Genomic DNA, 25254 nt, shown 5'->3' on the forward strand with positions numbered 1-25254 from the left:
GAGGAAGAGTATTTATTTTGCCCTCATGTGAGGAACATCCATCTACAGTGTTTTTCTATCTGCTGTGAAGTTCAAACAGGCTTATAGGCTGGCTGTGGCTGCGACCGGTGGCACAAAACAGCCAGAAAAACCATACGAGCAGCAAAGTGTGCACACACATCCGAGACCGTTTGCAGAAGCACAGTTTGACCAGTGTCGTCTTTAAAAGGAAAGTTTTCAGAGAGCTTTCCGGCTTACGGCCATACTACCCTGAGAACGCCCGATCTCGTCCGATCTCGGAAGCTAAGCAGGGGAGACCGCCTGGGAATACCAGGTGCTGTAAGCTTTTTAGGCTCTTGGCTTTCAGCAGAGGGCGCTGTTTCCCACTTCTTGGAAAACGCCATCACTTTGAATGGAGGAAGAGTATTTATTTTGCCCTCATGTGAGGAACATCCATCTACAGTGTTTTTCTATCTGCTGTGAAGTTCAAACAGGCTTATAGGCTGGCTGTGGCTGCGACCGGTGGCACAAAACAGCCAGAAAAACCATACGAGCAGCAAAGTGTGCACACACATCCGAGACCGTTTGCAGAAGCGCAGTTTGACCAGTGTCGTCTTTAAAAGGAAAGTTTTCAGAGCACTTTCCGGCTTACGGCCATACTACCCTGAGAACGCCCGATCTCGTCCGATCTCGGAAGCTAAGCAGGGGCGGGCCTGGTTAGTACTTGGATGGGAGACCGCCTGGGAATACCAGGTGCTGTAAGCTTTTTAGGCTCTTGGCTTTCAGCAGAGGGCGCTGTTTCCCACTTCTTGGAAAACGCCATCACTTTGAATGGAGGAAGAGTATTTATTTTGCCCTCATGTGAGGAACATCCATCTACAGTATTTGTCTCTCTGCTGTGAAGTTCAAACAGGCTTATAGGCTGGCTGTGGCTGCGACCGGTGGCACAAAACAGCCAGAAAAACCATACGAGCAGCAAAGTGTGCACACACATCCGAGACCGTTTGCAGAAGCGCAGTTTGACCAGTGTCGTCTTTAAAAGGAAAGTTTTCAGAGAGCTTTCCGGCTTACGTCCATACTATCCTGAGAACGCCCGATCTCGTCCGATCTCGGAAGCTAAGCAGGGGCGGACCTGGTTAGTACTTGGATGGGAGACCGCCTGGGAATACCAGGTGCTGTAAGCTTTTTAGGCTCTTGGCTTTCAGCAGAGGGCGCTGTTTCCCACTTCTTGGAAAACGCCATCACTTTGAATGGAGGAAGAGTATTTATTTTGCCCTCATGTGAGGAACATCCATCTACAGTGTTTTTCTATCTGCTGTGAAGTTCAAACAGGCTTATAGGCTGGCTGTGGCTGCGACCGGTGGCACAAAACAGCCAGAAAAACCATACGAGCAGCAAAGTGTGCACACACATCCGAGACCGTTTGCAGAAGCGCAGTTTGACCAGTGTCGTCTTTAAAAGGAAAGTTTTCAGAGCGCTTTCCGGCTTACGGCCATACTACCCTGAGAACGCCCGATCTCGTCCGATCTCGGAAGCTAAGCAGGGGCGGGCCTGGTTAGTACTTGGATGGGAGACCGCCTGGGAATACCAGGTGCTGTAAGCTTTTTAGGCTCTTGGCTTTCAGCAGAGGGCGCTGTTTCCCACTTCTTGGAAAACGCCATCACTTTGAATGGAGGAAGAGTATTTATTTTGCCCTCATGTGAGGAACATCCATCTACAGTATTTGTCGCTCTGCTGTGAAGTTCAAACAGGCTTATAGGCTGGCTGTGGCTGCGACCGGTGGCACAAAACAGCCAGAAAAACCATACGAGCAGCAAAGTGTGCACACACATCCGAGACCGTTTGCAGAAGCGCAGTTTGACCAGTGTCGTCTTTAAAAGGAAAGTTTTCAGAGAGCTTTCCGGCTTACGGCCATACTATCCTGAGAACGCCCGATCTCGTCCGATCTCGGAAGCTAAGCAGGGGCGGACCTGGTTAGTACTTGGATGGGAGACCGCCTGGGAATACCAGGTGCTGTAAGCTTTTTAGGCTCTTGGCTTTCAGCAGAGGGCGCTGTTTCCCACTTCTTGGAAAACGCCATCACTTTGAATGGAGGAAGAGTATTTATTTTGCCCTCATGTGAGGAACATCCATCTATTTGTCTCTCTGCTGTGAAGTTCAAACAGGCCTATAGGCTGGCTGTGGCTGCGACCGGTGGCACAAAACAGCCAGAAAAACCATACAAGCAGCAAAGTGTGCACACACATCCGAGACCGTTTGCAGAAGCGCAATTTGACCAGTGTCGTCTTTAAAAGGAAAGTTTTCAGAGAGCTTTCCGGCTTACGGCCACACTACCCTGAGAACGCCCGATCTCGTCCGATCTCGGAAGCTAAGCAGGGGCGGGCCTGGTTAGTACTTGGATGGGAGACCGCCTGGGAATACCAGGTGCTGTAAGCTTTTTAGGCTCTTGGCTTTCAGCAGAGGGCGCTGTTTCCCACTTCTTGGAAAACGCCATCACTTTGAATGGAGGAAGAGTATTTATTTTGCCCTCATGTGAGGAACATCCATCTACAGTGTTTTTCTATCTGCTGTGAAGTTCAAACAGGCTTATAGGCTGGCTGTGGCTGCGACCGGTGGCACAAAACAGCCAGAAAAACCATACGAGCAGCAAAGTGTGCACACACATCCGAGACCGTTTGCAGAAGCGCAGTTTGACCAGTGTCGTCTTTAAAAGGAAAGTTTTCAGAGCGCTTTCCGGCTTACGGCCATACTATCCTGAGAACGCCCGATCTCGTCCGATCTCGGAAGCTAAGCAGGGGCGGACCTGGTTAGTACTTGGATGGGAGACCGCCTGGGAATACCAGGTGCTGTAAGCTTTTTAGGCTCTTGGCTTTCAGCAGAGGGCGCTGTTTCCCACTTCTTGGAAAACGCCATCACTTTGAATGGAGGAAGAGTATTTATTTTGCCCTCATGTGAGGAACATCCATCTATTTGTCTCTCTGCTGTGAAGTTCAAACAGGCCTATAGGCTGGCTGTGGCTGCGACCGGTGGCACAAAACAGCCAGAAAAACCATACGAGCAGCAAAGTGTGCACACACATCCGAGACCGTTTGCAGAAGCGCAGTTTGACCAGTGTCGTCTTTAAAAGGAAAGTTTTCAGAGAGCTTTCCGGCTTACGGCCATACTACCCTGAGAACGCCCGATCTCGTCCGATCTCGGAAGCTAAGCAGGGGCGGGCCTGGTTAGTACTTGGATGGGAGACCGCCTGGGAATACCAGGTGCTGTAAGCTTTTTAGGCTCTTGGCTTTCAGCAGAGGGCGCTGTTTCCCACTTCTTGGAAAACGCCATCACTTTGAATGGAGGAAGAGTATTTATTTTGCCCTCATGTGAGGAACATCCATCTACAGTGTTTTTCTATCTGCTGTGAAGTTCAAACAGGCTTATAGGCTGGCTGTGGCTGCGACCGGTGGCACAAAACAGCCAGAAAAACCATACGAGCAGCAAAGTGTGCACACACATCCGAGACCGTTTGCAGAGGCGCAGTTTGACCAGTGTCGTCTTTAAAAGGAAAGTTTTCAGAGAGCTTTCCGGCTTACGGCCATACTACCCTGAGAACGCCCGATCTCGTCCGATCTCGGAAGCTAAGCAGGGGCGTGCCTGGTTAGTACTTGGATGGGAGACCGCCTGGGAATACCAGGTGCTGTAAGCTTTTTAGGCTCTTGGCTTTCAGCAGAGGGCGCTGTTTCCCACTTCTTGGAAAACGCCATCACTTTGAATGGAGGAAGAGTATTTATTTTGCCCTCATGTGAGGAACATCCATCTACAGTGTTTTTCTATCTGCTGTGAAGTTCAAACAGGCTTATAGGCTGGCTGTGGCTGCGACCGGTGGCACAAAACAGCCAGAAAAACCATACGAGCAGCAAAGTGTGCACACACATCCGAGACCGTTTGCAGAAGCGCAGTTTGACCAGTGTCGTCTTTAAAAAGAAAGTTTTCAGAGAGCTTTCTGGCTTACGGCCATACTACCCTGAGAACGCCCGATCTCGTCCAATCTCGGAAGCTAAGCAGGGGCGGGCCTGGTTAGTACTTGGATGGGAGACCGCCTGGGAATACCAGGTGCTGTAAGCTTTTTAGGCTCTTGGCGTTCAGCAGAGGGCGCTGTTTCCCACTTCTTGGAAAACGCCATCACTTTGAATGGAGGAAGAGTATTTATTTTGCCCTCATGTGAGGAACATCCATCTACAGTATTTGTCTCTCTGCTGTGAAGTTCAAACAGGCTTATAGGCTGGCTGTGGCTGCGACCGGTGGCACAAAACAGCCAGAAAAACCATACGAGCAGCAAAGTGTGCACACACATCCGAGACCGTTTGCAGAAGCGCAGTTTGACCAGTGTCGTCTTTAAAAGGAAAGTTTTCAGAGAGCTTTCCGGCTTACGGCCATACTATCCTGAGAACGCCCGATCTCGTCCGATCTCGGAAGCTAAGCAGGGCCGGGCCTGGTTAGTACTTGGATGGGAGACCGCCTGGGAATTCCAGGTGCTGTAAGCTTTTTAGGCTCTTGGCTTTCAGCAGAGGGCGCTGTTTCCCACTTCTTGGAAAACGCCATCACTTTGAATGGAGGAAGAGTATTTATTTTGCCCTCATGTGAGGAACATCCATCTATTTGTCTCTCTGCTGTGAAGTTCAAACAGGCCTATAGGCTGGCTGTGGCTGCGACCGGTGGCACAAAACAGCCAGAAAAACCATACGAGCAGCAAAGTGTGCACACACATCCGAGACCGTTTGCAGAAGCGCAATTTGACCAGTGTCGTCTTTAAAAGGAAAGTTTTCAGAGAGCTTTCCGGCTTACGGCCATACTACCCTGAGAACGCCCGATCTCGTCCGATCTCGGAAGCTAAGCAGGGGCGGGCCTGGTTAGTACTTGGATTGGAGACCGCCTGGGAATACCAGGTGCTGTAAGCTTTTTAGGCTCTTGGCTTTCAGCAGAGGGCGCTGTTTCCCACTTCTTGGAAAACGCCATCACTTTGAATGGAGGAAGAGTATTTATTTTGCCCTCATGTGAGGACCATCCATCTACAGTGTTTTTCTATCTGCTGTGAAGTTCAAACAGGCTTATAGGCTGGCTGTGGCTGCGACCGGTGGCACAAAACAGCCAGAAAAACCATACGAGCAGCAAAGTGTGCACACACATCCGAGACCGTTTGCAGAAGCGCAGTTTGACCAGTGTCGTCTTTAAAAGGAAAGTTTTCAGAGAGCTTTCCGGCTTACGGCCATACTACCCTGAGAACGCCCGATCTCGTCCGATCTCGGAAGCTAAGCAGGGGCGGGCCTGGTTAGTACTTGGATGGGAGACCGCCTGGGAATACCAGGTGCTGTAAGCTTTTTAGGCTCTTGGCTTTCAGCAGAGGGCGCTGTTTCCCACTTCTTGGAAAACGCCATCACTTTGAATGGAGGAAGAGTATTTATTTTGCCCTCATGTGAGGAACATCCATCTACAGTGTTTTTCTATCTGCTGTGAAGTTCAAACAGGCTTATAGGCTGGCTGTGGCTGCGACCGGTGGCACAAAACAGCCAGAAAAACCATACGAGCAGCAAAGTGTGCACACACATCCGAGACCGTTTGCAGAAGCGCAGTTTGACCAGTGTCGTCTTTAAAAGGAAAGTTTTCAGAGAGCTTTCCGGCTTACGGCCATACTATCCTGAGAACGCCCGATCTCGTCCGATCTCGGAAGCTAAGCAGGGGCGGACCAGGTTAGTACTTGGATGGGAGACCGCCTGGGAATACCAGGTGCTGTAAGCTTTTTAGGCTCTTGGCTTTCAGCAGAGGGCGCTGTTTCCCACTTCTTGGAAAACGCCATCACTTTGAATGGAGGAAGAGTATTTATTTTGCCCTCATGTGAGGAACATCCATCTATTTGTCTCTCTGCTGTGAAGTTCAAACAGGCCTATAGGCTGGCTGTGGCTGCGACCGGTGGCACAAAACAGCCAGAAAAACCATACAAGCAGCAAAGTGTGCACACACATCCGAGACCGTTTGCAGAAGCGCAATTTGACCAGTGTCGTCTTTAAAAGGAAAGTTTTCAGAGAGCTTTCCGGCTTACGGCCATACTACCCTGAGAACGCCCGATCTCGTCCGATCTCGGAAGCTAAGCAGGGGCGGGCCTGGTTAGTACTTGGATGGGAGACCGCCTGGGAATACCAGGTGCTGTAAGCTTTTTAGGCTCTTGGCTTTCAGCAGAGGGCGCTGTTTCCCACTTCTTGGAAAACGCCATCACTTTGAATGGAGGAAGAGTATTTATTTTGCCCTCATGTGAGGAACATCCATCTACAGTATTTGTCTCTCTGCTGTGAAGTTCAAACAGGCTTATAGGCTGGCTGTGGCTGCGACCGGTGGCACAAAACAGCCAGAAAAACCATACGAGCAGCAAAGTGTGCACACACATCCGAGACCGTTTGCAGAAGCGCAGTTTGACCAGTGTCGTCTTTAAAAGGAAAGTTTTCAGAGAGCTTTCCGGCTTACGGCCATACTATCCTGAGAACGCCCGATCTCGTCCGATCTCGGAAGCTAAGCAGGGGCGGACCTGGTTAGTACTTGGATGGGAGACCGCCTGGGAATACCAGGTGCTGTAAGCTTTTTAGGCTCTTGGCTTTCAGCAGAGGGCGCTGTTTCCCACTTCTTGGAAAACGCCATCACTTTGAATGGAGGAAGAGTATTTATTTTGCCCTCATGTGAGGAACATCCATCTATTTGTCTCTCTGCTGTGAAGTTCAAACAGGCCTATTTGCTGGCTGTGGCTGCGACCGGTGGCACAAAACAGCCAGAAAAACCATACGAGCAGCAAAGTGTGCACACACATCCGAGACCGTTTGCAGAAGCGCAGTTTGACCAGTGTCGTCTTTAAAAGGAAAGTTTTCAGAGAGCTTTCCGGCTTACGGCCATACTACCCTGAGAACCTCCGATCTCGTCTGATCTCGGAAGCTAAGCAGGGGCGGGCCTGGTTAGTACTTGGATGGGAGACCGCCTGGGAATACCAGGTGCTGTAAGCTTTTTAGGCTCTTGGCTTTCAGCAGAGGGCGCTGTTTCCCACTTCTTGGAAAACGCCATCACTTTGAATGGAGGAAGAGTATTTATTTTGCCCTCATGTGAGGAACATCCATCTACAGTGTTTTTCTATCTGCTGTGAAGTTCAAACAGGCTTATAGGCTGGCTGTGGCTGCGACCGGTGGCACAAAACAGCCAGAAAAACCATACGAGCAGCAAAGTGTGCACACACATCCGAGACCGTTTGCAGAAGCGCAGTTTGACCAGTGTCGTCTTTAAAAGGAAAGTTTTCAGAGAGCTTTCCGGCTTACGGCCATACTACCCTGAGAACGCCCGATCTCGTCCGATCTCGGAAGCTAAGCAGGGGCGGGCCTGGTTTCCCACTTCTTGGAAAACGCCATCACTTTGAATGGAGGAAGAGTATTTATTTTGCCCTCATGTGAGGAACATCCATCTACAGTATTTGTCTCTCTGCTGTGAAGTTCAAACAGGCTTATAGGCTGGCTGTGGCTGCGACCGGTGGCACAAAACAGCCAGAAAAACCATACGAGCAGCAAAGTGTGCACACACATCCGAGACCGTTTGCAGAGGCGCAGTTTGACCAGTGTCGTCTTTAAAAGGAAAGTTTTCAGAGAGCTTTCCGGCTTACGGCCATACTACCCTGGGAACGCCCGATCTCGTCCGATCTCGGCAGCTAAGCAGGGCCGGGCCTGGTTAGTACTTGGATGGGAGACCGCCTGGGAATTCCAGGTGCTGTAAGCTTTTTAGGCTCTTGGCTTTCAGCAGAGGGCGCTGTTTCCCACTTCTTGGAAAACGCCATCACTTTGAATGGAGGAAGAGTATTTATTTTGCCCTCATGTGAGGAACATCCATCTATTTGTCTCTCTGCTGTGAAGTTCAAACAGGCCTATAGGCTGGCTGTGGCTGCGACCGGTGGCACAAAACAGCCAGAAAAACCATACGAGCAGCAAAGTGTGCACACACATCCGAGACCGTTTGCAGAAGCGCAATTTGACCAGTGTCGTCTTTAAAAGGAAAGTTTTCAGAGAGCTTTCCGGCTTACGGCCATACTACCCTGAGAACGCCCGATCTCGTCCGATCTCGGAAGCTAAGCAGGGGCGGGCCTGGTTAGTACTTGGATTGGAGACCGCCTGGGAATACCAGGTGCTGTAAGCTTTTTAGGCTCTTGGCTTTCAGCAGAGGGCGCTGTTTCCCACTTCTTGGAAAACGCCATCACTTTGAATGGAGGAAGAGTATTTATTTTGCCCTCATGTGAGGACCATCCATCTACAGTGTTTTTCTATCTGCTGTGAAGTTCAAACAGGCTTATAGGCTGGCTGTGGCTGCGACCGGTGGCACAAAACAGCCAGAAAAACCATACGAGCAGCAAAGTGTGCACACACATCCGAGACCGTTTGCAGAAGCGCAGTTTGACCAGTGTCGTCTTTAAAAGGAAAGTTTTCAGAGAGCTTTCCGGCTTACGGCCATACTACCCTGAGAACGCCCGATCTCGTCCGATCTCGGAAGCTAAGCAGGGGCGGGCCTGGTTAGTACTTGGATGGGAGACCGCCTGGGAATACCAGGTGCTGTAAGCTTTTTAGGCTCTTGGCTTTCAGCAGAGGGCGCTGTTTCCCACTTCTTGGAAAACGCCATCACTTTGAATGGAGGAAGAGTATTTATTTTGCCCTCATGTGAGGAACATCCATCTACAGTGTTTTTCTATCTGCTGTGAAGTTCAAACAGGCTTATAGGCTGGCTGTGGCTGCGACCGGTGGCACAAAACAGCCAGAAAAACCATACGAGCAGCAAAGTGTGCACACACATCCGAGACCGTTTGCAGAAGCGCAGTTTGACCAGTGTCGTCTTTAAAAGGAAAGTTTTCAGAGAGCTTTCCGGCTTACGCCATACTACCCTGAGAATGCCCGATCTCGTCCGATCTCGGAAGCTAAGCAGGGGCGGGCCTGGTTAGTACTTGGATGGGAGACCGCCTGGGAATACCAGGTGCTGTAAGCTTTTTAGGCTCTTGGCTTTCAGCAGAGGGCGCTGTTTCCCACTTCTTGGAAAACGCCATCACTTTGAATGGAGGAAGAGTATTTATTTGCCCTCATGTGAGGAACATCCATCTACAGTATTTGTCTCTCTGCTGTGAAGTTCAAACAGGCTTATAGGCTGGCTGTGGCTGCGACCGGTGGCACAAAACAGCCAGAAAAACCATACGAGCAGCAAAGTGTGCACACACATCCGAGACCGTTTGCAGAGGCGCAGTTTGACCAGTGTCGTCTTTAAAAGGAAAGTTTTCAGAGAGCTTTCCGGCTTACGGCCATACTACCCTGAGAACGCCCGATCTCGTCCGATCTCGGAAGCTAAGCAGGGGCGTGCCTGGTTAGTACTTGGATGGGAGACCGCCTGGGAATACCAGGTGCTGTAAGCTTTTTAGGCTCTTGGCTTTCAGCAGAGGGCGCTGTTTCCCACTTCTTGGAAAACGCCATCACTTTGAATGGAGGAAGAGTATTTATTTTGCCCTCATGTGAGGAACATCCATCTACAGTGTTTTTCTATCTGCTGTGAAGTTCAAACAGGCTTATAGGCTGGCTGTGGCTGCGACCGGTGGCACAAAACAGCCAGAAAAACCATACGAGCAGCAAAGTGTGCACACACATCCGAGACCGTTTGCAGAAGCGCAGTTTGACCAGTGTCGTCTTTAAAAAGAAAGTTTTCAGAGAGCTTTCTGGCTTACGGCCATACTACCCTGAGAACGCCCGATCTCGTCCGATCTCGGAAGCTAAGCAGGGGCGGGCCTGGTTAGTACTTGGATGGGAGACCGCCTGGGAATACCAGGTGCTGTAAGCTTTTTAGGCTCTTGGCGTTCAGCAGAGGGCGCTGTTTCCCACTTCTTGGAAAACGCCATCACTTTGAATGGAGGAAGAGTATTTATTTTGCCCTCATGTGAGGAACATCCATCTACAGTATTTGTCTCTCTGCTGTGAAGTTCAAACAGGCTTATAGGCTGGCTGTGGCTGCGACCGGTGGCACAAAACAGCCAGAAAAACCATACGAGCAGCAAAGTGTGCACACACATCCGAGACCGTTTGCAGAAGCGCAGTTTGACCAGTGTCGTCTTTAAAAGGAAAGTTTTCAGAGAGCTTTCCGGCTTACGGCCATACTATCCTGAGAACGCCCGAAATCGTCCGATCTCGGAAGCTAAGCAGGGGCGGACCAGGTTAGTACTTGGATGGGAGACCGCCTGGGAATACCAGGTGCTGTAAGCTTTTTAGGCTCTTGGCTTTCAGCAGAGGGCGCTGTTTCCCACTTCTTGGAAAACGCCATCACTTTGAATGGAGGAAGAGTATTTATTTTGCCCTCATGTGAGGAACATCCATCTATTTGTCTCTCTGCTGTGAAGTTCAAACAGGCCTATAGGCTGGCTGTGGCTGCGACCGGTGGCACAAAACAGCCAGAAAAACCATACAAGCAGCAAAGTGTGCACACACATCCGAGACCGTTTGCAGAAGCGCAATTTGACCAGTGTCGTCTTTAAAAGGAAAGTTTTCAGAGAGCTTTCCGGCTTACGGCCATACTACCCTGAGAACGCCCGATCTCGTCCGATCTCGGAAGCTAAGCAGGGGCGGGCCTGGTTAGTACTTGGATGGGAGACCGCCTGGGAATACCAGGTGCTGTAAGCTTTTTAGGCTCTTGGCTTTCAGCAGAGGGCGCTGTTTCCCACTTCTTGGAAAACGCCATCACTTTGAATGGAGGAAGAGTATTTATTTTGCCCTCATGTGAGGAACATCCATCTACAGTATTTGTCTCTCTGCTGTGAAGTTCAAACAGGCTTATAGGCTGGCTGTGGCTGCGACCGGTGGCACAAAACAGCCAGAAAAACCATACGAGCAGCAAAGTGTGCACACACATCCGAGACCGTTTGCAGAAGCGCAGTTTGACCAGTGTCGTCTTTAAAAGGAAAGTTTTCAGAGAGCTTTCCGGCTTACGGCCATACTATCCTGAGAACGCCCGATCTCGTCCGATCTCGGAAGCTAAGCAGGGGCGGACCTGGTTAGTACTTGGATGGGAGACCGCCTGGGAATACCAGGTGCTGTAAGCTTTTTAGGCTCTTGGCTTTCAGCAGAGGGCGCTGTTTCCCACTTCTTGGAAAACGCCATCACTTTGAATGGAGGAAGAGTATTTATTTTGCCCTCATGTGAGGACCATCCATCTACAGTGTTTTTCTATCTGCTGTGAAGTTCAAACAGGCTTATAGGCTGGCTGTGGCTGCGACCGGTGGCACAAAACAGCCAGAAAAACCATACGAGCAGCAAAGTGTGCACACACATCCGAGACCGTTTGCAGAAGCGCAGTTTGACCAGTGTCGTCTTTAAAAGGAAAGTTTTCAGAGAGCTTTCCGGCTTACGGCCATACTACCCTGAGAACGCCCGATCTCGTCCGATCTCGGAAGCTAAGCAGGGGCGGGCCTGGTTTCCCACTTCTTGGAAAACGCCATCACTTTGAATGGAGGAAGAGTATTTATTTTGCCCTCATGTGAGGAACATCCATCTACAGTATTTGTCTCTCTGCTGTGAAGTTCAAACAGGCTTATAGGCTGGCTGTGGCTGCGACCGGTGGCACAAAACAGCCAGAAAAACCATACGAGCAGCAAAGTGTGCACACACATCCGAGACCGTTTGCAGAGGCGCAGTTTGACCAGTGTCGTCTTTAAAAGGAAAGTTTTCAGAGAGCTTTCCGGCTTACGGCCATACTACCCTGGGAACGCCCGATCTCGTCCGATCTCGGCAGCTAAGCAGGGCCGGGCCTGGTTAGTACTTGGATGGGAGACCGCCTGGGAATTCCAGGTGCTGTAAGCTTTTTAGGCTCTTGGCTTTCAGCAGAGGGCGCTGTTTCCCACTTCTTGGAAAACGCCATCACTTTGAATGGAGGAAGAGTATTTATTTTGCCCTCATGTGAGGAACATCCATCTATTTGTCTCTCTGCTGTGAAGTTCAAACAGGCCTATAGGCTGGCTGTGGCTGCGACCGGTGGCACAAAACAGCCAGAAAAACCATACGAGCAGCAAAGTGTGCACACACATCCGAGACCGTTTGCAGAAGCGCAATTTGACCAGTGTCGTCTTTAAAAGGAAAGTTTTCAGAGAGCTTTCCGGCTTACGGCCATACTACCCTGAGAACGCCCGATCTCGTCCGATCTCGGAAGCTAAGCAGGGGCGGGCCTGGTTAGTACTTGGATTGGAGACCGCCTGGGAATACCAGGTGCTGTAAGCTTTTTAGGCTCTTGGCTTTCAGCAGAGGGCGCTGTTTCCCACTTCTTGGAAAACGCCATCACTTTGAATGGAGGAAGAGTATTTATTTTGCCCTCATGTGAGGACCATCCATCTACAGTGTTTTTCTATCTGCTGTGAAGTTCAAACAGGCTTATAGGCTGGCTGTGGCTGCGACCGGTGGCACAAAACAGCCAGAAAAACCATACGAGCAGCAAAGTGTGCACACACATCCGAGACCGTTTGCAGAAGCGCAGTTTGACCAGTGTCGTCTTTAAAAGGAAAGTTTTCAGAGAGCTTTCCGGCTTACGGCCATACTACCCTGAGAACGCCCGATCTCGTCCGATCTCGGAAGCTAAGCAGGGGCGGGCCTGGTTAGTACTTGGATGGGAGACCGCCTGGGAATACCAGGTGCTGTAAGCTTTTTAGGCTCTTGGCTTTCAGCAGAGGGCGCTGTTTCCCACTTCTTGGAAAACGCCATCACTTTGAATGGAGGAAGAGTATTTATTTTGCCCTCATGTGAGGAACATCCATCTACAGTGTTTTTCTATCTGCTGTGAAGTTCAAACAGGCTTATAGGCTGGCTGTGGCTGCGACCGGTGGCACAAAACAGCCAGAAAAACCATACGAGCAGCAAAGTGTGCACACACATCCGAGACCGTTTGCAGAAGCGCAGTTTGACCAGTGTCGTCTTTAAAAGGAAAGTTTTCAGAGAGCTTTCCGGCTTACGCCATACTACCCTGAGAATGCCCGATCTCGTCCGATCTCGGAAGCTAAGCAGGGGCGGGCCTGGTTAGTACTTGGATGGGAGACCGCCTGGGAATACCAGGTGCTGTAAGCTTTTTAGGCTCTTGGCTTTCAGCAGAGGGCGCTGTTTCCCACTTCTTGGAAAACGCCATCACTTTGAATGGAGGAAGAGTATTTATTTGCCCTCATGTGAGGAACATCCATCTACAGTATTTGTCTCTCTGCTGTGAAGTTCAAACAGGCTTATAGGCTGGCTGTGGCTGCGACCGGTGGCACAAAACAGCCAGAAAAACCATACGAGCAGCAAAGTGTGCACACACATCCGAGACCGTTTGCAGAGGCGCAGTTTGACCAGTGTCGTCTTTAAAAGGAAAGTTTTCAGAGAGCTTTCCGGCTTACGGCCATACTACCCTGAGAACGCCCGATCTCGTCCGATCTCGGAAGCTAAGCAGGGGCGTGCCTGGTTAGTACTTGGATGGGAGACCGCCTGGGAATACCAGGTGCTGTAAGCTTTTTAGGCTCTTGGCTTTCAGCAGAGGGCGCTGTTTCCCACTTCTTGGAAAACGCCATCACTTTGAATGGAGGAAGAGTATTTATTTTGCCCTCATGTGAGGAACATCCATCTACAGTGTTTTTCTATCTGCTGTGAAGTTCAAACAGGCTTATAGGCTGGCTGTGGCTGCGACCGGTGGCACAAAACAGCCAGAAAAACCATACGAGCAGCAAAGTGTGCACACACATCCGAGACCGTTTGCAGAAGCGCAGTTTGACCAGTGTCGTCTTTAAAAAGAAAGTTTTCAGAGAGCTTTCTGGCTTACGGCCATACTACCCTGAGAACGCCCGATCTCGTCCGATCTCGGAAGCTAAGCAGGGGCGGGCCTGGTTAGTACTTGGATGGGAGACCGCCTGGGAATACCAGGTGCTGTAAGCTTTTTAGGCTCTTGGCGTTCAGCAGAGGGCGCTGTTTCCCACTTCTTGGAAAACGCCATCACTTTGAATGGAGGAAGAGTATTTATTTTGCCCTCATGTGAGGAACATCCATCTACAGTATTTGTCTCTCTGCTGTGAAGTTCAAACAGGCTTATAGGCTGGCTGTGGCTGCGACCGGTGGCACAAAACAGCCAGAAAAACCATACGAGCAGCAAAGTGTGCACACACATCCGAGACCGTTTGCAGAAGCGCAGTTTGACCAGTGTCGTCTTTAAAAGGAAAGTTTTCAGAGAGCTTTCCGGCTTACGGCCATACTATCCTGAGAACGCCCGATCTCGTCCGATCTCGGAAGCTAAGCAGGGCCGGGCCTGGTTAGTACTTGGATGGGAGACCGCCTGGGAATTCCAGGTGCTGTAAGCTTTTTAGGCTCTTGGCTTTCAGCAGAGGGCGCTGTTTCCCACTTCTTGGAAAACGCCATCACTTTGAATGGAGGAAGAGTATTTATTTTGCCCTCATGTGAGGAACATCCATCTATTTGTCTCTCTGCTGTGAAGTTCAAACAGGCCTATAGGCTGGCTGTGGCTGCGACCGGTGGCACAAAACAGCCAGAAAAACCATACGAGCAGCAAAGTGTGCACACACATCCGAGACCGTTTGCAGAAGCGCAATTTGACCAGTGTCGTCTTTAAAAGGAAAGTTTTCAGAGAGCTTTCCGGCTTACGGCCATACTACCCTGAGAACGCCCGATCTCGTCCGATCTCGGAAGCTAAGCAGGGGCGGGCCTGGTTAGTACTTGGATTGGAGACCGCCTGGGAATACCAGGTGCTGTAAGCTTTTTAGGCTCTTGGCTTTCAGCAGAGGGCGCTGTTTCCCACTTCTTGGAAAACGCCATCACTTTGAATGGAGGAAGAGTATTTATTTTGCCCTCATGTGAGGACCATCCATCTACAGTGTTTTTCTATCTGCTGTGAAGTTCAAACAGGCTTATAGGCTGGCTGTGGCTGCGACCGGTGGCACAAAACAGCCAGAAAAACCATACGAGCAGCAAAGTGTGCACACACATCCGAGACCGTTTGCAGAAGCGCAGTTTGACCAGTGTCGTCTTTAAAAGGAAAGTTTTCAGAGAGCTTTCCGGCTTACGGCCATACTACCCTGAGAACGCCCGATCTCGTCCGATCTCGGAAGCTAAGCAGGGGCGGGCCTGGTTAGTACTTGGATGGGAGACCGCCTGGGAATACCAGGTGCTGTAAGCTTTTTAGGCTCTTGGCTTTCAGCAGAGGGCGCTGTTTCCCACTTCTTGGAAAACGCCATCACTTTGAATGGAGGAAGAGTATTTATTTTGCCCTCATGTGAGGAACATCCATCTACAGTGTTTTTCTATCTGCTGTGAAGTTCAAACAGGCTTATAGGCTGGCTGTGGCTGCGACCGGTGGCACAAAACAGCCAGAAAAACCATACGAGCAGCAAAGTGTGCACACACATCCGAGACCGTTTGCAGAAGCGCAGTTTGACCAGTGTCGTCTTTAAAAGGAAAGTTTTCAGAGAGCTTTCCGGCTTACGCCATACTACCCTGAGAATGCCCGATCTCGTCCGATCTCGGAAGCTAAGCAGGGGCGGGCCTGGTTAGTACTTGGATGGGAGACCGCCTGGGAATACCAGGTGCTGTAAGCTTTTTAGGCTCTTGGCTTTCAGCAGAGGGCGCTGTTTCCCACTTCTTGGAAAACGCCATCACTTTGAATGGAGGAAGAGTATTTATTTGCCCTCATGTGAGGAACATCCATCTACAGTATTTGTCTCTCTGCTGTGAAGTTCAAACAGGCTTATAGGCTGGCTGTGGCTGCGACCGGTGGCACAAAACAGCCAGAAAAACCATACGAGCAGCAAAGTGTGCACACACATCCGAGACCGTTTGCAGAGGCGCAGTTTGACCAGTGTCGTCTTTAAAAGGAAAGTTTTCAGAGAGCTTTCCGGCTTACGGCCATACTACCCTGAGAACGCCCGATCTCGTCCGATCTCGGAAGCTAAGCAGGGGCGTGCCTGGTTAGTACTTGGATGGGAGACCGCCTGGGAATACCAGGTGCTGTAAGCTTTTTAGGCTCTTGGCTTTCAGCAGAGGGCGCTGTTTCCCACTTCTTGGAAAACGCCATCACTTTGAATGGAGGAAGAGTATTTATTTTGCCCTCATGTGAGGAACATCCATCTACAGTGTTTTTCTATCTGCTGTGAAGTTCAAACAGGCTTATAGGCTGGCTGTGGCTGCGACCGGTGGCACAAAACAGCCAGAAAAACCATACGAGCAGCAAAGTGTGCACACACATCCGAGACCGTTTGCAGAAGCGCAGTTTGACCAGTGTCGTCTTTAAAAAGAAAGTTTTCAGAGAGCTTTCTGGCTTACGGCCATACTACCCTGAGAACGCCCGATCTCGTCCAATCTCGGAAGCTAAGCAGGGGCGGGCCTGGTTAGTACTTGGATGGGAGACCGCCTGGGAATACCAGGTGCTGTAAGCTTTTTAGGCTCTTGGCGTTCAGCAGAGGGCGCTGTTTCCCACTTCTTGGAAAACGCCATCACTTTGAATGGAGGAAGAGTATTTATTTTGCCCTCATGTGAGGAACATCCATCTACAGTATTTGTCTCTCTGCTGTGAAGTTCAAACAGGCTTATAGGCTGGCTGTGGCTGCGACCGGTGGCACAAAACAGCCAGAAAAACCATACGAGCAGCAAAGTGTGCACACACATCCGAGACCGTTTGCAGAAGCGCAGTTTGACCAGTGTCGTCTTTAAAAGGAAAGTTTTCAGAGAGCTTTCTGGCTTACGGCCATACTATCCTGAGAACGCCCGATCTCGTCCGATCTCGGAAGCTAAGCAGGGCCGGGCCTGGTTAGTACTTGGATGGGAGACCGCCTGGGAATTCCAGGTGCTGTAAGCTTTTTAGGCTCTTGGCTTTCAGCAGAGGGCGCTGTTTCCCACTTCTTGGAAAACGCCATCACTTTGAATGGAGGAAGAGTATTTATTTTGCCCTCATGTGAGGAACATCCATCTATTTGTCTCTCTGCTGTGAAGTTCAAACAGGCCTATAGGCTGGCTGTGGCTGCGACCGGTGGCACAAAACAGCCAGAAAAACCATACGAGCAGCAAAGTGTGCACACACATCCGAGACCGTTTGCAGAAGCGCAATTTGACCAGTGTCGTCTTTAAAAGGAAAGTTTTCAGAGAGCTTTCCGGCTTACGGCCATACTACCCTGAGAACGCCCGATCTCGTCCGATCTCGGAAGCTAAGCAGGGGCGGGCCTGGTTAGTACTTGGATTGGAGACCGCCTGGGAATACCAGGTGCTGTAAGCTTTTTAGGCTCTTGGCTTTCAGCAGAGGGCGCTGTTTCCCACTTCTTGGAAAACGCCATCACTTTGAATGGAGGAAGAGTATTTATTTTGCCCTCATGTGAGGACCATCCATCTACAGTGTTTTTCTATCTGCTGTGAAGTTCAAACAGGCTTATAGGCTGGCTGTGGCTGCGACCGGTGGCACAAAACAGCCAGAAAAACCATACGGGCAGCAAAGTGTGCACACACATCCGAGACCGTTTGCAGAAGCGCAGTTTGACCAGTGTCGTCTTTAAAAGGAAAGTTTTCAGAGAGCTTTCCGGCTTACGGCCATACTACCCTGAGAACGCCCGATCTCGTCCGATCTCGGAAGCTAAGCAGGGGCGGGCCTGGTTAGTACTTGGATGGGAGACCGCCTGGGAATACCAGGTGCTGTAAGCTTTTTAGGCTCTTGGCTTTCAGCAGAGGGCGCTGTTTCCCACTTCTTGGAAAACGCCATCACTTTGAATGGAGGAAGAGTATTTATTTTGCCCTCATGTGAGGAACATCCATCTACAGTGTTTTTCTATCTGCTGTGAAGTTCAAACAGGCTTATAGGCTGGCTGTGGCTGCGACCGGTGGCACAAAACAGCCAGAAAAACCATACGAGCAGCAAAGTGTGCACACACATCCGAGACCGTTTGCAGAAGCGCAGTTTGACCAGTGTCGTCTTTAAAAGGAAAGTTTTCAGAGAGCTTTCCGGCTTACGGCCATACTATCCTGAGAACGCCCGAAATCGTCCGATCTCGGAAGCTAAGCAGGGGCGGACCAGGTTAGTACTTGGATGGGAGACCGCCTGGGAATACCAGGTGCTGTAAGCTTTTTAGGCTCTTGGCTTTCAGCAGAGGGCGCTGTTTCCCACTTCTTGGAAAACGCCATCACTTTGAATGGAGGAAGAGTATTTATTTTGCCCTCATGTGAGGAACATCCATCTATTTGTCTCTCTGCTGTGAAGTTCAAACAGGCCTATAGGCTGGCTGTGGCTGCGACCGGTGGCACAAAACAGCCAGAAAAACCATACAAGCAGCAAAGTGTGCACACACATCCGAGACCGTTTGCAGAAGCGCAATTTGACCAGTGTCGTCTTTAAAAGGAAAGTTTTCAGAGAGCTTTCCGGCTTACGGCCATACTACCCTGAGAACGCCCGATCTCGTCCGATCTCGGAAGCTAAGCAGGGGCGGGCCTGGTTAGTACTTGGATGGGAGACCGCCTGGGAATACCAGGTGCTGTAAGCTTTTTAGGCTCTTGGCTTTCAGCAGAGGGCGCTGTTTCCCACTTCTTGGAAAACGCCATCACTTTGAATGGAGGAAGAGTATTTATTTTGCCCTCATGTGAGGAACATCCATCTACAGTATTTGTCTCTCTGCTGTGAAGTTCAAACAGGCTTATAGGCTGGCTGTGGCTGCGACCGGTGGCACAAAACAGCCAGAAAAACCATACGAGCAGCAAAGTGTGCACACACATCCGAGACCGTTTGCAGAAGCGCAGTTTGACCAGTGTCGTCTTTAAAAGGAAAGTTTTCAGAGAGCTTTCCGGCTTACGGCCATACTATCCTGAGAACGCCTGAGAACGCCCGATCTCGTCCGATCTCGGAAGCTAAGCAGGGGCGGACCTGGTTAGTACTTGGATGGGAGACCGCCTGGGAATACCAGGTGCTGTAAGCTTTTTAGGCTCTTGGCTTTCAGCAGAGGGCGCTGTTTCCCACTTCTTGGAAAACGCCATCACTTTGAATGGAGGAAGAGTATTTATTTTGCCCTCATGTGAGGAACATCCATCTATTTGTCTCTCTGCTGTGAAGTTCAAACAGGCCTATTTGCTGGCTGTGGCTGCGACCGGTGGCACAAAACAGCCAGAAAAACCATACGAGCAGCAAAGTGTGCACACACATCCGAGACCGTTTGCAGAAGCGCAGTTTGACCAGTGTCGTCTTTAAAAGGAAAGTTTTCAGAGAGCTTTCCGGCTTACGGCCATACTACCCTGAGAACGCCCGATCTCGTCCGATCTCGGAAGCTAAGCAGGGGCGGGCCTGGTTAGCACTTGGATGGGAGACCGCCTGGGAATACCAGGTGCTGTAAGCTTTTTAGGCTCTTGGCTTTCAGCAGAGGGCGCTGTTTCCCACTTCTTGGAAAACGCCATCACTTTGAATGGAGGAAGAGTATTTATTTTGCCCTCATGTGAGGAACATCCATCTACAGTGTTTTTCTATCTGCTGTGAAGTTCAAACAGGCTTATAGGCTGGCTGTGGCTGCGACCGGTGGCACAAAACAGCCAGAAAAACCATACGAGCAGCAAAGTGTGCACACACATCCGAGACCGTTTGCAGAAGCGCAGTTTGACCAGTGTCGTCTTTAAAAGGAAAGTTTTCAGAGAGCTTTCCGGCTTACGGCCATACTACCCTGAGAACGCCCGATCTCGTCCGATCTCGGAAGCTAAGCAGGGGCGGGCCTGGTTTCCCACTTCTTGGAAAACGCCATCACTTTGAATGGAGGAAGAGTATTTATTTTGCCCTCATGTGAGGAACATCCATCTACAGTATTTGTCTCTCTGCTGTGAAGTTCAAACAGGCTTATAGGCTGGCTGTGGCTGCGACCGGTGGCACAAAACAGCCAGAAAAACCATACGAGCAGCAAAGTGTGCACACACATCCGAGACCGTTTGCAGAAGCGCAGTTTGACCAGTGTCGTCTTTAAAAGGAAAGTTTTCAGAGAGCTTTCCGGCTTACGGCCATACTATCCTGAGAACGCCCGATCTCGTCCGATCTCGGAAGCTAAGCAGGGGCGGACCTGGTTAGTACTTGGATGGGAGACCGCCTGGGAATACCAGGTGCTGTAAGCTTTTTAGGCTCTTGGCTTTCAGCAGAGGGCGCTGTTTCCCACTTCTTGGAAAACGCCATCACTTTGAATGGAGGAAGAGTATTTATTTTGCCCTCATGTGAGGAACATCCATCTACAGTGTTTTTCTATCTGCTGTGAAGTTCAAACAGGCTTATAGGCTGGCTGTGGCTGCGACCGGTGGCACAAAACAGCCAGAAAAACCATACGAGCAGCAAAGTGTGCACACACATCCGAGACCGTTTGCAGAAGCGCAGTTTGACCAGTGTCGTCTTTAAAAGGAAAGTTTTCAGAGCGCTTTCCGGCTTACGGCCATACTACCCTGAGAACGCCCGATCTCGTCCGATCTCGGAAGCTAAGCAGGGGCGGGCCTGGTTAGTACTTGGATGGGAGACCGCCTGGGAATACCAGGTGCTGTAAGCTTTTTAGGCTCTTGGCTTTCAGCAGAGGGCGCTGTTTCCCACTTCTTGGAAAACGCCATCACTTTGAATGGAGGAAGAGTATTTATTTTGCCCTCATGTGAGGAACATCCATCTACAGTATTTGTCGCTCTGCTGTGAAGTTCAAACAGGCTTATAGGCTGGCTGTGGCTGCGACCGGTGGCACAAAACAGCCAGAAAAACCATACGAGCAGCAAAGTGTGCACACACATCCGAGACCGTTTGCAGAAGCGCAGTTTGACCAGTGTCGTCTTTAAAAGGAAAGTTTTCAGAGAGCTTTCCGGCTTACGGCCATACTATCCTGAGAACGCCCGATCTCGTCCGATCTCGGAAGCTAAGCAGGGGCGGACCTGGTTAGTACTTGGATGGGAGACCGCCTGGGAATACCAGGTGCTGTAAGCTTTTTAGGCTCTTGGCTTTCAGCAGAGGGCGCTGTTTCCCACTTCTTGGAAAACGCCATCACTTTGAATGGAGGAAGAGTATTTATTTTGCCCTCATGTGAGGAACATCCATCTACAGTATTTGTCTCTCTGCTGTGAAGTTCAAACAGGCTTATAGGCTGGCTGTGGCTGCGACCGGTGGCACAAAACAGCCAGAAAAACCATACGAGCAGCAAAGTGTGCACACACATCCGAGACCGTTTGCAGAAGCGCAGTTTGACCAGTGTCGTCTTTAAAAGGAAAGTTTTCAGAGAGCTTTCCGGCTTACGGCCATACTATCCTGAGAACGCCCGATCTCGTCCGATCTCGGAAGCTAAGCAGGGGCGGACCTGGTTAGTACTTGGATGGGAGACCGCCTGGGAATACCAGGTGCTGTAAGCTTTTTAGACTCTTGGCTTTCAGCAGAGGGCGCTGTTTCCCACTTCTTGGAAAACGCCATCACTTTGAATGGAGGAAGAGTATTTATTTTGCCCTCATGTGAGGAACATCCATCTATTTGTCTCTCTGCTGTGAAGTTCAAACAGGCCTATAGGCTGGCTGTGGCTGCGACCGGTGGCACAAAACAGCCAGAAAAACCATACAAGCAGCAAAGTGTGCACACACATCCGAGACCGTTTGCAGAAGCGCAATTTGACCAGTGTCGTCTTTAAAAGGAAAGTTTTCAGAGAGCTTTCCGGCTTACGGCCACACTACCCTGAGAACGCCCGATCTCGTCCGATCTCGGAAGCTAAGCAGGGGCGGGCCTGGTTAGTACTTGGATGGGAGACCGCCTGGGAATACCAGGTGCTGTAAGCTTTTTAGGCTCTTGGCTTTCAGCAGAGGGCGCTGTTTCCCACTTCTTGGAAAACGCCATCACTTTGAATGGAGGAAGAGTATTTATTTTGCCCTCATGTGAGGAACATCCATCTACAGTGTTTTTCTATCTGCTGTGAAGTTCAAACAGGCTTATAGGCTGGCTGTGGCTGCGACCGGTGGCACAAAACAGCCAGAAAAACCATACGAGCAGCAAAGTGTGCACACACATCCGAGACCGTTTGCAGAAGCGCAGTTTGACCAGTGTCGTCTTTAAAAGGAAAGTTTTCAGAGCGCTTTCCGGCTTACGGCCATACTATCCTGAGAACGCCCGATCTCGTCCGATCTCGGAAGCTAAGCAGGGGCGGACCTGGTTAGTACTTGGATGGGAGACCGCCTGGGAATACCAGGTGCTGTAAGCTTTTTAGGCTCTTGGCTTTCAGCAGAGGGCGCTGTTTCCCACTTCTTGGAAAACGCCATCACTTTGAATGGAGGAAGAGTATTTATTTTGCCCTCATGTGAGGAACATCCATCTATTTGTCTCTCTGCTGTGAAGTTCAAACAGGCCTATAGGCTGGCTGTGGCTGCGACCGGTGGCACAAAACAGCCAGAAAAACCATACAAGCAGCAAAGTGTGCACACACATCCGAGACCGTTTGCAGAAGCGCAATTTGACCAGTGTCGTCTTTAAAAGGAAAGTTTTCAGAGAGCTTTCCGGCTTACGGCCATACTACCCTGAGAACGCCCGATCTCGTCCGATCTCGGAAGCTAAGCAGGGGCGGGCCTGGTTAGTACTTGGATGGGAGACCGCCTGGGAATACCAGGTGCTGTAAGCTTTTTAGGCTCTTGGCTTTCAGCAGAGGGCGCTGTTTCCCACTTCTTGGAAAACGCCATCACTTTGAATGGAGGAAGAGTATTTATTTTGCCCTCATGTGAGGAACATCCATCTACAGTGTTTTTCTATCTGCTGTGAAGTTCAAACAGGCTTATAGGCTGGCTGTGGCTGCGACCGGTGGCACAAAACAGCCAGAAAAACCATACGAGCAGCAAAGTGTGCACACACATCCGAGACCGTTTGCAGAAGCGCAGTTTGACCAGTGTCGTCTTTAAAAGGAAAGTTTTCAGAGCGCTTTCCGGCTTACGGCCATACTACCCTGAGAACGCCCGATCTCGTCCGATCTCGGAAGCTAAGCAGGGGCGGGCCTGGTTAGTACTTGGATGGGAGACCGCCTGGGAATACCAGGTGCTGTAAGCTTTTTAGGCTCTTGTCTTTCAGCAGAGGGCGCTGTTTCCCACTTCTTGGAAAACGCCATCACTTTGAATGGAGGAAGAGTATTTATTTTGCCCTCATGTGAGGAACATCCATCTACAGTATTTGTCTCTCTGCTGTGAAGTTCAAACAGGCTTATAGGCTGGCTGTGGCTGCGACCGGTGGCACAAAACAGCCAGAAAAACCATACGAGCAGCAAAGTGTGCACACACATCCGAGACCGTTTGCAGAAGCGCAGTTTGACCAGTGTCGTCTTTAAAAGGAAAGTTTTCAGAGAGCTTTCCGGCTTACGGCCATACTATCCTGAGAACGCCCGATCTCGTCCGATCTCGGAAGCTAAGCAGGGGCGGACCTGGTTAGTACTTGGATGGGAGACCGCCTGGGAATACCAGGTGCTGTAAGCTTTTTAGGCTCTTGGCTTTCAGCAGAGGGCGCTGTTTCCCACTTCTTGGAAAACGCCATCACTTTGAATGGAGGAAGAGTATTTATTTTGCCCTCATGTGAGGAACATCCATCTACAGTATTTGTCTCTCTGCTGTGAAGTTCAAACAGGCTTATAGGCTGGCTGTGGCTGCGACCGGTGGCACAAAACAGCCAGAAAAACCATACGAGCAGCAAAGTGTGCACACACATCCGAGACCGTTTGCAGAAGCGCAGTTTGACCAGTGTCGTCTTTAAAAGGAAAGTTTTCAGAGAGCTTTCCGGCTTACGGCCATACTATCCTGAGAACGCCCGATCTCGTCCGATCTCGGAAGCTAAGCAGGGGCGGACCAGGTTAGTACTTGGATGGGAGACCGCCTGGGAATACCAGGTGCTGTAAGCTTTTTAGGCTCTTGGCTTTCAGCAGAGGGCGCTGTTTCCCACTTCTTGGAAAACGCCATCACTTTGAATGGAGGAAGAGTATTTATTTTGCCCTCATGTGAGGAACATCCATCTATTTGTCTCTCTGCTGTGAAGTTCAAACAGGCCTATAGGCTGGCTGTGGCTGCGACCGGTGGCACAAAACAGCCAGAAAAACCATACAAGCAGCAAAGTGTGCACACACATCCGAGACCGTTTGCAGAAGCGCAATTTGACCAGTGTCGTCTTTAAAAGGAAAGTTTTCAGAGAGCTTTCCGGCTTACGGCCATACTACCCTGAGAACGCCCGATCTCGTCCGATCTCGGAAGCTAAGCAGGGGCGGGCCTGGTTAGTACTTGGATGGGAGACCGCCTGGGAATACCAGGTGCTGTAAGCTTTTTAGGCTCTTGGCTTTCAGCAGAGGGCGCTGTTTCCCACTTCTTGGAAAACGCCATCACTTTGAATGGAGGAAGAGTATTTATTTTGCCCTCATGTGAGGACCATCCATCTACAGTGTTTTTCTATCTGCTGTGAAGTTCAAACAGGCTTATAGGCTGGCTGTGGCTGCGACCGGTGGCACAAAACAGCCAGAAAAACCATACGAGCAGCAAAGTGTGCACACACATCCGAGACCGTTTGCAGAAGCGCAGTTTGACCAGTGTCGTCTTTAAAAGGAAAGTTTTCAGAGAGCTTTCCGGCTTACGGCCATACTACCCTGAGAACGCCCGATCTCGTCCGATCTCGGAAGCTAAGCAGGGGCGGGCCTGGTTAGTACTTGGATGGGAGACCGCCTGGGAATACCAGGTGCTGTAAGCTTTTTAGGCTCTTGGCTTTCAGCAGAGGGCGCTGTTTCCCACTTCTTGGAAAACGCCATCACTTTGAATGGAGGAAGAGTATTTATTTTGCCCTCATGTGAGGAACATCCATCTACAGTATTTGTCTCTCTGCTGTGAAGTTCAAACAGGCTTATAGGCTGGCTGTGGCTGCGACCGGTGGCACAAAACAGCCAGAAAAACCATACGAGCAGCAAAGTGTGCACACACATCCGAGACCGTTTGCAGAAGCGCAGTTTGACCAGTGTCGTCTTTAAAAGGAAAGTTTTCAGAGAGCTTTCCGGCTTACGGCCATACTATCCTGAGAACGCCCGATCTCGTCCGATCTCGGAAGCTAAGCAGTGGCGGGCCTGGTTAGTACTTGGATGGGAGACCGCCTGGGAATACCAGGTGCTGTAAGCTTTTTAGGCTCTTGGCTTTCAGCAGAGGGCGCTGTTTCCCACTTCTTGGAAAACGCCATCACTTTGAATGGAGGAAGAGTATTTATTTTGCCCTCATGTGAGGA

General features: G+C 50.3%; 56 non-coding genes and 1 pseudogene across 56 annotated transcripts; all 57 read left to right on the forward strand.

Annotated features, from left to right (window-relative positions):
• Positions 1-625: 625 nt before the first annotated feature.
• Positions 626-744, forward strand: LOC129183591 (5S ribosomal RNA). Its single transcript, XR_008571005.1, has one exon. It is a non-coding gene; the product is annotated as a 5S ribosomal RNA (ribosomal RNA).
• A 300-nt stretch (positions 745-1044) lies between these two features.
• LOC129183992 (5S ribosomal RNA) lies at positions 1045-1163 on the forward strand. Its single transcript, XR_008571398.1, has one exon. It is a non-coding gene; the product is annotated as a 5S ribosomal RNA (ribosomal RNA).
• A 300-nt stretch (positions 1164-1463) lies between these two features.
• Positions 1464-1582, forward strand: LOC129183602 (5S ribosomal RNA). The gene has a single exon (XR_008571016.1). It is a non-coding gene; the product is annotated as a 5S ribosomal RNA (ribosomal RNA).
• Positions 1583-1882: 300 nt separating this feature from the next.
• LOC129183690 (5S ribosomal RNA) lies at positions 1883-2001 on the forward strand. The gene has a single exon (XR_008571104.1). It is a non-coding gene; the product is annotated as a 5S ribosomal RNA (ribosomal RNA).
• Positions 2002-2296: 295 nt separating this feature from the next.
• LOC129183546 (5S ribosomal RNA) lies at positions 2297-2415 on the forward strand. The gene has a single exon (XR_008570963.1). It is a non-coding gene; the product is annotated as a 5S ribosomal RNA (ribosomal RNA).
• A 300-nt stretch (positions 2416-2715) lies between these two features.
• LOC129183691 (5S ribosomal RNA) lies at positions 2716-2834 on the forward strand. Its single transcript, XR_008571105.1, has one exon. It is a non-coding gene; the product is annotated as a 5S ribosomal RNA (ribosomal RNA).
• A 295-nt stretch (positions 2835-3129) lies between these two features.
• LOC129183613 (5S ribosomal RNA) lies at positions 3130-3248 on the forward strand. The gene has a single exon (XR_008571027.1). It is a non-coding gene; the product is annotated as a 5S ribosomal RNA (ribosomal RNA).
• Positions 3249-3548: 300 nt separating this feature from the next.
• Positions 3549-3667, forward strand: LOC129183905 (5S ribosomal RNA). Its single transcript, XR_008571311.1, has one exon. It is a non-coding gene; the product is annotated as a 5S ribosomal RNA (ribosomal RNA).
• A 300-nt stretch (positions 3668-3967) lies between these two features.
• On the forward strand, positions 3968-4086 carry LOC129183883 (5S ribosomal RNA). The gene has a single exon (XR_008571290.1). It is a non-coding gene; the product is annotated as a 5S ribosomal RNA (ribosomal RNA).
• Positions 4087-4386: 300 nt separating this feature from the next.
• On the forward strand, positions 4387-4505 carry LOC129184525 (5S ribosomal RNA). Its single transcript, XR_008571897.1, has one exon. It is a non-coding gene; the product is annotated as a 5S ribosomal RNA (ribosomal RNA).
• Positions 4506-4800: 295 nt separating this feature from the next.
• On the forward strand, positions 4801-4919 carry LOC129183926 (5S ribosomal RNA). Its single transcript, XR_008571332.1, has one exon. It is a non-coding gene; the product is annotated as a 5S ribosomal RNA (ribosomal RNA).
• Positions 4920-5219: 300 nt separating this feature from the next.
• Positions 5220-5338, forward strand: LOC129183624 (5S ribosomal RNA). Its single transcript, XR_008571038.1, has one exon. It is a non-coding gene; the product is annotated as a 5S ribosomal RNA (ribosomal RNA).
• A 300-nt stretch (positions 5339-5638) lies between these two features.
• LOC129183595 (5S ribosomal RNA) lies at positions 5639-5757 on the forward strand. Its single transcript, XR_008571009.1, has one exon. It is a non-coding gene; the product is annotated as a 5S ribosomal RNA (ribosomal RNA).
• Positions 5758-6052: 295 nt separating this feature from the next.
• Positions 6053-6171, forward strand: LOC129183635 (5S ribosomal RNA). Its single transcript, XR_008571049.1, has one exon. It is a non-coding gene; the product is annotated as a 5S ribosomal RNA (ribosomal RNA).
• Positions 6172-6471: 300 nt separating this feature from the next.
• LOC129183692 (5S ribosomal RNA) lies at positions 6472-6590 on the forward strand. The gene has a single exon (XR_008571106.1). It is a non-coding gene; the product is annotated as a 5S ribosomal RNA (ribosomal RNA).
• Positions 6591-6885: 295 nt separating this feature from the next.
• On the forward strand, positions 6886-7004 carry LOC129183896 (5S ribosomal RNA). Its single transcript, XR_008571302.1, has one exon. It is a non-coding gene; the product is annotated as a 5S ribosomal RNA (ribosomal RNA).
• A 638-nt stretch (positions 7005-7642) lies between these two features.
• On the forward strand, positions 7643-7761 carry LOC129184505 (5S ribosomal RNA). The gene has a single exon (XR_008571879.1). It is a non-coding gene; the product is annotated as a 5S ribosomal RNA (ribosomal RNA).
• A 295-nt stretch (positions 7762-8056) lies between these two features.
• On the forward strand, positions 8057-8175 carry LOC129183927 (5S ribosomal RNA). The gene has a single exon (XR_008571333.1). It is a non-coding gene; the product is annotated as a 5S ribosomal RNA (ribosomal RNA).
• A 300-nt stretch (positions 8176-8475) lies between these two features.
• LOC129183646 (5S ribosomal RNA) lies at positions 8476-8594 on the forward strand. Its single transcript, XR_008571061.1, has one exon. It is a non-coding gene; the product is annotated as a 5S ribosomal RNA (ribosomal RNA).
• Positions 8595-8894: 300 nt separating this feature from the next.
• LOC129184004 (5S ribosomal RNA) lies at positions 8895-9012 on the forward strand. The gene has a single exon (XR_008571410.1). It is a non-coding gene; the product is annotated as a 5S ribosomal RNA (ribosomal RNA).
• A 299-nt stretch (positions 9013-9311) lies between these two features.
• Positions 9312-9430, forward strand: LOC129183906 (5S ribosomal RNA). Its single transcript, XR_008571312.1, has one exon. It is a non-coding gene; the product is annotated as a 5S ribosomal RNA (ribosomal RNA).
• A 300-nt stretch (positions 9431-9730) lies between these two features.
• On the forward strand, positions 9731-9849 carry LOC129183658 (5S ribosomal RNA). The gene has a single exon (XR_008571073.1). It is a non-coding gene; the product is annotated as a 5S ribosomal RNA (ribosomal RNA).
• Positions 9850-10149: 300 nt separating this feature from the next.
• On the forward strand, positions 10150-10268 carry LOC129184021 (5S ribosomal RNA). Its single transcript, XR_008571426.1, has one exon. It is a non-coding gene; the product is annotated as a 5S ribosomal RNA (ribosomal RNA).
• Positions 10269-10563: 295 nt separating this feature from the next.
• Positions 10564-10682, forward strand: LOC129183670 (5S ribosomal RNA). Its single transcript, XR_008571085.1, has one exon. It is a non-coding gene; the product is annotated as a 5S ribosomal RNA (ribosomal RNA).
• A 300-nt stretch (positions 10683-10982) lies between these two features.
• Positions 10983-11101, forward strand: LOC129183694 (5S ribosomal RNA). Its single transcript, XR_008571108.1, has one exon. It is a non-coding gene; the product is annotated as a 5S ribosomal RNA (ribosomal RNA).
• Positions 11102-11739: 638 nt separating this feature from the next.
• LOC129184506 (5S ribosomal RNA) lies at positions 11740-11858 on the forward strand. The gene has a single exon (XR_008571880.1). It is a non-coding gene; the product is annotated as a 5S ribosomal RNA (ribosomal RNA).
• A 295-nt stretch (positions 11859-12153) lies between these two features.
• Positions 12154-12272, forward strand: LOC129183928 (5S ribosomal RNA). The gene has a single exon (XR_008571334.1). It is a non-coding gene; the product is annotated as a 5S ribosomal RNA (ribosomal RNA).
• A 300-nt stretch (positions 12273-12572) lies between these two features.
• On the forward strand, positions 12573-12691 carry LOC129183682 (5S ribosomal RNA). The gene has a single exon (XR_008571096.1). It is a non-coding gene; the product is annotated as a 5S ribosomal RNA (ribosomal RNA).
• Positions 12692-12991: 300 nt separating this feature from the next.
• Positions 12992-13109, forward strand: LOC129184005 (5S ribosomal RNA). The gene has a single exon (XR_008571411.1). It is a non-coding gene; the product is annotated as a 5S ribosomal RNA (ribosomal RNA).
• A 299-nt stretch (positions 13110-13408) lies between these two features.
• On the forward strand, positions 13409-13527 carry LOC129183907 (5S ribosomal RNA). Its single transcript, XR_008571313.1, has one exon. It is a non-coding gene; the product is annotated as a 5S ribosomal RNA (ribosomal RNA).
• Positions 13528-13827: 300 nt separating this feature from the next.
• Positions 13828-13946, forward strand: LOC129183693 (5S ribosomal RNA). The gene has a single exon (XR_008571107.1). It is a non-coding gene; the product is annotated as a 5S ribosomal RNA (ribosomal RNA).
• A 300-nt stretch (positions 13947-14246) lies between these two features.
• LOC129184526 (5S ribosomal RNA) lies at positions 14247-14365 on the forward strand. Its single transcript, XR_008571898.1, has one exon. It is a non-coding gene; the product is annotated as a 5S ribosomal RNA (ribosomal RNA).
• A 295-nt stretch (positions 14366-14660) lies between these two features.
• Positions 14661-14779, forward strand: LOC129183929 (5S ribosomal RNA). Its single transcript, XR_008571335.1, has one exon. It is a non-coding gene; the product is annotated as a 5S ribosomal RNA (ribosomal RNA).
• Positions 14780-15079: 300 nt separating this feature from the next.
• On the forward strand, positions 15080-15198 carry LOC129183706 (5S ribosomal RNA). Its single transcript, XR_008571118.1, has one exon. It is a non-coding gene; the product is annotated as a 5S ribosomal RNA (ribosomal RNA).
• A 300-nt stretch (positions 15199-15498) lies between these two features.
• LOC129184006 (5S ribosomal RNA) lies at positions 15499-15616 on the forward strand. The gene has a single exon (XR_008571412.1). It is a non-coding gene; the product is annotated as a 5S ribosomal RNA (ribosomal RNA).
• A 299-nt stretch (positions 15617-15915) lies between these two features.
• LOC129183908 (5S ribosomal RNA) lies at positions 15916-16034 on the forward strand. The gene has a single exon (XR_008571314.1). It is a non-coding gene; the product is annotated as a 5S ribosomal RNA (ribosomal RNA).
• A 300-nt stretch (positions 16035-16334) lies between these two features.
• Positions 16335-16453, forward strand: LOC129183884 (5S ribosomal RNA). Its single transcript, XR_008571291.1, has one exon. It is a non-coding gene; the product is annotated as a 5S ribosomal RNA (ribosomal RNA).
• Positions 16454-16753: 300 nt separating this feature from the next.
• Positions 16754-16872, forward strand: LOC129184527 (5S ribosomal RNA). The gene has a single exon (XR_008571899.1). It is a non-coding gene; the product is annotated as a 5S ribosomal RNA (ribosomal RNA).
• Positions 16873-17167: 295 nt separating this feature from the next.
• On the forward strand, positions 17168-17286 carry LOC129183930 (5S ribosomal RNA). The gene has a single exon (XR_008571336.1). It is a non-coding gene; the product is annotated as a 5S ribosomal RNA (ribosomal RNA).
• A 300-nt stretch (positions 17287-17586) lies between these two features.
• Positions 17587-17705, forward strand: LOC129183717 (5S ribosomal RNA). The gene has a single exon (XR_008571129.1). It is a non-coding gene; the product is annotated as a 5S ribosomal RNA (ribosomal RNA).
• A 300-nt stretch (positions 17706-18005) lies between these two features.
• On the forward strand, positions 18006-18124 carry LOC129184022 (5S ribosomal RNA). The gene has a single exon (XR_008571427.1). It is a non-coding gene; the product is annotated as a 5S ribosomal RNA (ribosomal RNA).
• A 295-nt stretch (positions 18125-18419) lies between these two features.
• LOC129183728 (5S ribosomal RNA) lies at positions 18420-18538 on the forward strand. Its single transcript, XR_008571140.1, has one exon. It is a non-coding gene; the product is annotated as a 5S ribosomal RNA (ribosomal RNA).
• A 300-nt stretch (positions 18539-18838) lies between these two features.
• Positions 18839-18967, forward strand: LOC129184023 (5S ribosomal RNA; annotated as a pseudogene).
• A 295-nt stretch (positions 18968-19262) lies between these two features.
• On the forward strand, positions 19263-19381 carry LOC129183918 (5S ribosomal RNA). Its single transcript, XR_008571324.1, has one exon. It is a non-coding gene; the product is annotated as a 5S ribosomal RNA (ribosomal RNA).
• Positions 19382-20019: 638 nt separating this feature from the next.
• LOC129183695 (5S ribosomal RNA) lies at positions 20020-20138 on the forward strand. Its single transcript, XR_008571109.1, has one exon. It is a non-coding gene; the product is annotated as a 5S ribosomal RNA (ribosomal RNA).
• A 300-nt stretch (positions 20139-20438) lies between these two features.
• LOC129183739 (5S ribosomal RNA) lies at positions 20439-20557 on the forward strand. The gene has a single exon (XR_008571151.1). It is a non-coding gene; the product is annotated as a 5S ribosomal RNA (ribosomal RNA).
• A 300-nt stretch (positions 20558-20857) lies between these two features.
• Positions 20858-20976, forward strand: LOC129183696 (5S ribosomal RNA). Its single transcript, XR_008571110.1, has one exon. It is a non-coding gene; the product is annotated as a 5S ribosomal RNA (ribosomal RNA).
• Positions 20977-21276: 300 nt separating this feature from the next.
• LOC129183698 (5S ribosomal RNA) lies at positions 21277-21395 on the forward strand. The gene has a single exon (XR_008571111.1). It is a non-coding gene; the product is annotated as a 5S ribosomal RNA (ribosomal RNA).
• Positions 21396-21690: 295 nt separating this feature from the next.
• Positions 21691-21809, forward strand: LOC129183548 (5S ribosomal RNA). The gene has a single exon (XR_008570964.1). It is a non-coding gene; the product is annotated as a 5S ribosomal RNA (ribosomal RNA).
• A 300-nt stretch (positions 21810-22109) lies between these two features.
• LOC129183699 (5S ribosomal RNA) lies at positions 22110-22228 on the forward strand. Its single transcript, XR_008571112.1, has one exon. It is a non-coding gene; the product is annotated as a 5S ribosomal RNA (ribosomal RNA).
• Positions 22229-22523: 295 nt separating this feature from the next.
• LOC129183750 (5S ribosomal RNA) lies at positions 22524-22642 on the forward strand. The gene has a single exon (XR_008571162.1). It is a non-coding gene; the product is annotated as a 5S ribosomal RNA (ribosomal RNA).
• Positions 22643-22942: 300 nt separating this feature from the next.
• On the forward strand, positions 22943-23061 carry LOC129183761 (5S ribosomal RNA). Its single transcript, XR_008571173.1, has one exon. It is a non-coding gene; the product is annotated as a 5S ribosomal RNA (ribosomal RNA).
• A 300-nt stretch (positions 23062-23361) lies between these two features.
• On the forward strand, positions 23362-23480 carry LOC129183700 (5S ribosomal RNA). Its single transcript, XR_008571113.1, has one exon. It is a non-coding gene; the product is annotated as a 5S ribosomal RNA (ribosomal RNA).
• A 300-nt stretch (positions 23481-23780) lies between these two features.
• Positions 23781-23899, forward strand: LOC129183596 (5S ribosomal RNA). The gene has a single exon (XR_008571010.1). It is a non-coding gene; the product is annotated as a 5S ribosomal RNA (ribosomal RNA).
• A 295-nt stretch (positions 23900-24194) lies between these two features.
• Positions 24195-24313, forward strand: LOC129183772 (5S ribosomal RNA). Its single transcript, XR_008571184.1, has one exon. It is a non-coding gene; the product is annotated as a 5S ribosomal RNA (ribosomal RNA).
• A 300-nt stretch (positions 24314-24613) lies between these two features.
• LOC129183785 (5S ribosomal RNA) lies at positions 24614-24732 on the forward strand. Its single transcript, XR_008571196.1, has one exon. It is a non-coding gene; the product is annotated as a 5S ribosomal RNA (ribosomal RNA).
• Positions 24733-25032: 300 nt separating this feature from the next.
• On the forward strand, positions 25033-25151 carry LOC129183944 (5S ribosomal RNA). The gene has a single exon (XR_008571350.1). It is a non-coding gene; the product is annotated as a 5S ribosomal RNA (ribosomal RNA).
• Positions 25152-25254: the final 103 nt, after the last annotated feature.

The sequence above is a fragment of the Dunckerocampus dactyliophorus genome, chromosome 6 (genome assembly GCF_027744805.1).
Source record: "Dunckerocampus dactyliophorus isolate RoL2022-P2 chromosome 6, RoL_Ddac_1.1, whole genome shotgun sequence".
NCBI classification, from domain to species: Eukaryota; Metazoa; Chordata; class Actinopteri; order Syngnathiformes; family Syngnathidae; genus Dunckerocampus; species Dunckerocampus dactyliophorus.